Consider the following 7,482-nt stretch of genomic DNA (forward strand, 5'->3'; position numbering starts at 1 on the left):
TTGGCGCCGTTGCCGGGGAGTAGTGCGCAACGTGTGTTATTTTTGTTTTTGCTTTAAGTTGTTATTTTTCTGGTTTACGCGTGGTGTGTTTAGTGTGCAGGTATTTACAGGTGCATGCGTACTAGGAGCTCTCACAAGCTATCACCATTGGCGTTTGATCCGGAAATCGAGCGAACTTTGCGAGCAAACAGAATTTTGCTAAGAGAAAATACAATCAATAGTTCACCAACAACACCAATTACACCGATTACACCACTTCGACACATCATGGAACCACCACCACCACCCACTACGGGTGAATCCACCTCATCATTTATACCAACATCCACTCAACCCTCACCAAATACTACTATTCCACCCAATACTACCGAACCCACCATACTTCAAAAGGTTACACCAACCAACACCACACAGCCCATGACTACCCAAGAAGAACCAACCGTCACATTTAACCCTTCTACTACTATACCACCATTATCCCATTTTTTCCCGGGTGCGGGTCCGTCATATTCGAGCCATACTATGGCACCAATTTCGTCTATTGTCCATGCTACACCGTATCGACCACCAAATCAATCGGGTTTCCAATACTCGACTATTCCATTTGGGCAATCATCGGGAATTCAAGGAGATGGGTATGATGAAGGCTATGAGGAGTTTGAAGGTTTTGATGAAGAAGGGCATGGTTATGGGGGTGATGGAGAGCAAGGGGAGTACGGTTATATGCAAGGCCATGTACAAGTGATTCCAAATGTTGGTGGAGTGCAACAACAACAACCCATACCTCAACATATTAGGCCAAGGCCACAAGGGCCGCAATTGCAACGTCCGGTTCCTTTGCAACAAGTTCGACCACAACAGGTGCAACCGCAAATTCAAAGGCCAATTCAACAACCAATGGTACCACAAGGGCCCATGCAAAGACCAATGGGTCAAGTTCGTCCACGAGGTCGATTCGGTGTGCCAAGGAGGCATCTTAGGGAAAATGCAAGGGGAATTGAAGCACATTTTAGACCGGTGATAACGCACAATCCTTCACCGGTATTCATTCCTCATAACAACCAAGGGAGAACTTTTGAAGTAAGAACCAATTCGTTACAAAGTTTGCCGAAATACAAGGGGTTAGCAACGGAGGAGCCTTATTTCCATTTGGAGGCGTATGACTCAATTTGCAATACTCTTGGGAGTCAAGGATTTTCGGCCGATGATATCAAGTTGGTACTATTTCAATTTTCTTTGGAGGACAAGGCAAAGAAGTGGTTCTACACTTTGCCTTCGGCATCTATTTATACTTGGGCGGAGATGCAACAAACATTCTTAGACGAATTTTATACCGCCCAAAAGACCAATGATGCGAGAAAAGGGTTGAGGAGCTTTCAACAACAACAAGGCGAAATGTTCCATGAAGCTTTCGAGCGTTTGAACATGATGATTAAAAATTGTCCACATCATGGGATTGAGCTTTGGGAGTTAATGAACGCCTTTCATGAAGGGTTGTGTGCCGAAGATGCACGAGATTTGATGTCCATTAAAAATGGGACATTTGGCACAAACTATGAGCATGAGGATTGGGAATTTTTGGAACAAATGGCGATCACCTCAAAGAGAAAGGCTCAAGCTTCAAGGAGAGCACGACCGGCCGTTACCCGAACACAAGTGCATGCGGTTGATGATGGTAACATACAAACTTCTAATAAAATTTATGATGTTTGTGCATTGTGTAATGAAATAGGTCATGCGGCGGAAAATTGCCAAGGAATGGTGGAAGGGCAATTTGAAGAAGTTCATGCCATTCAAGGTCAAGGAGGGGGTGGTAGAAATTTCAATATGAATTCTAACACTTATCACCCCGGGTTGAGAAATCATCCGAATTTTCGTTATGGGAACCCTTCGAATCAATCAAACCCAAACATTCAAGGTAACCAAGGAAATTATGGTTCGCGCCAACCTTACAATAATCAAGGTGGATATAGAGGTGGGAACAACCAAGGATACCAAAGGCAATACCAAGCGGGTCAAGAACAAGGGGGGTCTTCGGGTGGAAATGAAATGATGGAAATGTTGAAGAGTATGCAAGCGGAGATGCAAAAGAGGAACCAAATGGATGACGCTCGCATACAAAAGGATGAGGCGCGAGACAAAGCAATCCAAACTTTGACCACTCAAATGGGTCAACTTGCAACCGAAGTGTCCGAATTGAAGAAGGGTAAAGGTCAATTACCAAGCGACACTAAGGTAAATCCATCCCATGGTACGTCAAGAGGTAACAATGTTAATATTCATCATGTGAGTGTTTTGAGAAGTGGGAAAGAGTATAAAACCAATCCTTCACCGGATTTGGTTGAAGGGGTGGTTGAGGATATAACGGGTCAAGAAAGAGAGGAAGAAAACGAACCACCCATTGTTTCTTCTAAAAAACCCAATTTTGAAAAACCCGAAATTATTAAAGAAAAAGAAAAAGTAAATGAGGGTGAGGGGTCTAGTGAAGTACCGTTTCCTTCGGCTTTATTAGACCCGGGTAGAAAAAATTTTATTTCAAAACGGGGTCCTCAAAATGAGGAAATGTGGGAGGTCTTCAAACAGGTTAAAATTAATCTTCCTTTACTTGAAGCTATTAAACAGGTGCCCGCTTATGCCAAGTTTCTAAAAGAATTGTGTACTCAAAAGAGGCAACAAAAAGTGCCTAAATTGGTAGACTTGACGGAGCGGGTAAGTGCGGTATTAAAAGGGGACCTTCCTCCTAAGTTACAAGATCCGGGAACGCCCCTAATAAACATTCAAGTTGGAAATTTTCAAACCACAAGGGCGTTATTGGATCTTGGAGCCGGAGTAAGTATCCTACCGGGGGGGTTATATGACCAATACGATTTTGGTCCATTGAAGCGGGTTGAGACAACGGTTGTATTAGCCGACTTGTCTCATAAACTTCCCCGGGGTATCGTACGGGATGTTATAGTTAAAGTTGATGAATTTTATTATCCCGTTGATTTTCTTGTGCTAGATTACTCATCCGCGGACCCAATTCAACAACAAAATGTTATTTTGGGTCGGCCATTTTTGAACACCGCACATGCTATTATTGATTGTCGTTATGGCACAGTTGACATGACATTCGGTAATAGAAAAATGAGGTTAAATGTTTTTACTAACGGTACTAATGTGTATGGTGATGAGTGTTTCTTAGCAGATTTCATAGATGGTTACGACCCGAAGGTGTTCGAAGAAGAAATTTTGGGTTCTTGTGTTTGTGATATGTCTTTGCAGGTTCACACATGTGAGTTAGAGGTAAAAGAGAAAGAGCAAGAAGCTCTCGCGGTGAAGGAAGGAAGTCCACCATGGACTTACCAAACGGATACATTACCGGTGGAAATCGATTCGGGCACCAAGCCTTCTTTGGAAAGTCCACCAAGTGTGGAGTTGAAGGAGCTACCAAAGCACCTAAAGTATGCATTTTTGGGGGAGAATGACACTTTACCGGTGATCATTGCTTCCAACTTGGAGGTAGCTCAAGAGGAAGAATTGATGCGGGTGTTGAAGGCTCATAAGGCGGCGATTGGGTGGACGATAGCCGATTTAAAAGGCATTAGTCCATCCATTGTGATGCACAAGATTATTACAAGTGAGGATGCAAAGCCGACCCGTGAAACACAAAGAAGGTTAAATCCGAATTTGAGAGAGGTGGTGAAGAAAGAAGTCATCAAGTGGTTGGATGCGGGGATCATTTACCCCATTTCGGATAGTGCATGGGTAAGTGCGACACAGGTAGTGCCAAAAAAATCCGGCATCCAAGTAGTGAAAGATGAACAAGGTGAGCAAATCGCCACCCGCCCGGTAACCGGGTGGCGAGTGTGTATTGATTATCGGAAATTAAACGCAGCTACCTCAAAAGACCATTTCCCGTTACCCTTCATTGACCAAATAATTGAGAAACTTTCCGGTCAAAAATATTATTGTTTTTTGGATGGGTATTCGGGATATAACCAAATTGCTATTCACCCGGACGACCAACACAAAACCACGTTTACATGTCCATATGGTACATTTGCTTTTCGGCGAATGCCATTTGGACTATGTAATGCCCCCGCCACGTTCCAAAGATGTATGATGAGTATATTTTCGGACATGGTTGGGGAATCTCTTGAAGTGTTTATGGATGATTTTTCCATTTTTGGTCCAAGTTTTGACTCGTGTCTTAATGAATTAGAAAAAGTTTTAAAAAGGTGTGTTGAGACAAACTTGGTACTAAGTTGGGAAAAGAGCCATTTTATGGTTCAAGAGGGTATTGTTTTGGGGCATGTCATTTCGGACCGGGGGATGGAGGTAGATAAAGCAAAGATTCGGGTAATTTCATCTTTACCCCCACCAAAGAATGTTAAGGGGGTGAGATCTTTTTTGGGACATGCGGGGTTTTATCGAAGGTTTATTAAAGGTTTTAGTGTAATTACAAAACCTTTATGTAACTTATTATTAAAAGATGTTCCCTTTGATTTTACTGACGAATGTTTGCAAGCGTTTCATGTTTTGAAGGAACAGTTGGTGAAGGCTCCTATTTTGCAACCACCGGATTGGTCAAAGCCGTTCGAGATTATGTGTGATGCTAGTGACACGACCATTGGAGCGGTTTTGGGTCAAAGGGTCGATAAGAAGCCGGTGGTGACATACTATGCAAGCAAAACTTTGTCTGAGGCGCAACTCAACTACACCACAACCGAAAAAGAATTATTAGCGGTGGTGTATGCCTTGGACAAGTTTAGATCTTACATTTGGGGGAGCAAGGTGATAGTGTATTCGGATCATAGCGCGGTCCGATATTTGATGGAAAAGAAGGATGCGAAGCCCCGGTTGATTCGTTGGGTGCTTTTGCTACAAGAATTCGATCTTGAGATTCGGGACAAAAAGGGATGTGAAAATGTTGTTGCGGATCATTTGTCCCGAATCCCGTTGGAAGGTGTTGATGACCCAAGTGAAATCAATGAACGGTTTCCCAATGAGCACTTGTTGGCCGTCTCTACTTATGTTGCGCCTTGGTATGCCCATTACGTTAATTATTTGGCTAAGGGTGCAATGCCAAATCATTGGACTAGGAAGAGACGACAACAATTTCTTAGTCAAGTGAAGCAATACATATGGGACGAACCTGACTTGTTCAAAATCGGGGCCGATCAAGTGATACGAAGATGTGTTCCCGAAACGGAAGTTCTAGAGATCTTGATTCATGCTCATTCATTGGCGTGTGGAGGGCATTTTAGTGGGAACAAGACGGGTTATCGGGTGTTAGCTAGTGGGTTTTATTGGCCCACGATTTTCAAGGATTCTTGTGAGTATGCCCGGAATTGCATCAATTGTCAAAGAATGGGAAGTATTTCGAAACGTGATGAAATGCCGTTACACCCGATTTTGGTAGTAGAAGTATTTGATGTTTGGGGAATTGACTTCATGGGTCCTTTCCCAAACTCAAATGGGTTTTTATACATTTTGGTGGCGGTCGATTACGTGTCGAAGTGGATTGAAGCTATTGCCACGAGGACTAATGATCACTCCGTTGTATGTAAGTTTGTGCAATCTAATATTTTTGCTCGTTTTGGTGTGCCTAGGGTGATAATAAGTGATGGCGGGTCGCATTTCAAGAATTTCAATTTTGGAAAGTTGCTCAAGAGATACAATGTGAACCACCGCGTTGCTACACCATACCACCCGCAAACGAGTGGTCAAGTCGAAGTTTCCAACCGGCAAATTAAAGAGATTTTAATGAAGACGGTGAGAACGGATCGGAAGGATTGGTCAAGCAAGCTTGACGATGCGTTGTGGGCCTACCGAACGGCTTACAAAACTCCACTTGATACCACTCCTTATCGGATGGTTTATGGGAAAGGATGTCATTTGCCTATGGAGTTGGCACACCGGGCGTATTGGGCAATTAAAACGGTAAACGCAAACTACGATGAAGCGGGTCGGGCGAGAAAGCTTCAATTGAATGAAATAGAGGAAATAAGGGATCAAGCCTATGAGTGTGCATCCGCATATAAAGACAAACTGAAAAAGGTTCATGATGCGAAGATAAAGAAAAAGAACTTTGAAGTGGGTCAAAAGGTGTGGTTGTACAATTCAAGGTTGAAGATGTTCGCGGGGAAACTCAAAAGCAAGTGGATGGGTCCTTACGTTGTCCGACGAGTGGGAAGGTTCGGTGATGTTGATATTCAAGACGAACGAACAAACAAGCAACAAACGGTGAACGGGCATCGGCTCAAACCGTACTTGGAAGGTAATGATATCAACAATCTCGAGCTAGATAAAGTGGGCTACATTTTACGCCCGGTGGATGACGAGGAAATGTGAAAGAGGCCCAGGTTTGGTACTTGTAAATATTTAATTTAATTTAGTGTGTTTTTGAATAAGTCCCGTTTAAACCGGTGTTCGAAACAAGTGTGGGGAAATTTTTACGAATTTTCCGAACATAGTGTTGAGGACAACACGGGTTTTTAACGGGGGGTAGGGTAATATTTTATGTTTTTCCTTAAAATTATAAAAACACATAAAAAGTTGAAAAAAAAATAAAAAAATAAAAACAAAACAAATTTTTAAACAAGCTTGTGCCGGCCCCCTTATGCCCAGTACCCGCCGTAAGCTACGGTGGGGGGCGTAGCTTACGGCGGCTATCCATCATTTCAAACCATACGCCGCGAAGCTCCTGTCTTACGGCGCAGCAATTTTTGCCCAGTGATGGCCGTAAGCTACGGCCAGGAGCCGTAGCGTACGGCGCCGAGCGAACGTGGAGGCCTGGTTTCGTGTCGTTGTTTTGCATGTATATATAAAAAAAAAAAAAACAATAAATCCGAAAATTTAACAAAAATAATAATAAAACTACAACCCCAACCACACATCTCCTTTATTCATCCCCAACCACAACATCTTCTCTTCTTCTTCTTCCTCACTTCACCTAAGAACCCTAACCTTCATACTTTCATAAATCTCTCAAATCAAGCCCGATTTTAGTGATTTTTGGGTCGTTTGTGACTAAAATTTCACAAGCATTCCGATTGTGGGTAGATTTTTGGAAAGAAATCACGTTTTCTGGTCCGAACTTCAAACCCTAGGTGCCGAAATTTGGGGCTTTTTGGGGGTTTTTGTGTGAACTTCAAGCTTTAGTGATTCTCATCTTCTACAAAACCAAGGTATGCAATTTCTGTTCATTCTTTGAAGTACATTGAGGTTTGTAAGTTTCCGTTATGTTTTTGCTTACACACTTGCTTGTATGAGATAGATGATAGAACTTTGTGAACCATTGAGTGTTATAGGTATAAATGTGTTGATGTTTTATGAAAATTTTTTGGAAAAATTCTGATTTTAGGGGACATCATGCCAAAATTTTGTTTGAAAGAATAAAATTTTGGGTTTTTGCACATCTATACCTATAGTATGAAGCAAGTGTGGGGAAGATGGGATAAAAATAACTAACTTGAATTGTTTGCTTTGTTTTTGAAT

General features: G+C 42.4%; 1 non-coding gene across 1 annotated transcript; it reads right to left on the reverse strand.

Annotated features, from left to right (window-relative positions):
* Window positions 1-1,351: 1,351 nt before the first annotated feature.
* Window positions 1,352-1,457, reverse strand: LOC118480027. The gene has a single exon (XR_004861668.1). It is a non-coding gene; the product is annotated as a small nucleolar RNA R71 (small nucleolar RNA).
* Window positions 1,458-7,482: the final 6,025 nt, after the last annotated feature.

The sequence above is a fragment of the Helianthus annuus genome, chromosome 6 (assembly GCF_002127325.2).
Source record: "Helianthus annuus cultivar XRQ/B chromosome 6, HanXRQr2.0-SUNRISE, whole genome shotgun sequence".
Lineage (NCBI taxonomy): Eukaryota > Viridiplantae > Streptophyta > Magnoliopsida > Asterales > Asteraceae > Helianthus > Helianthus annuus.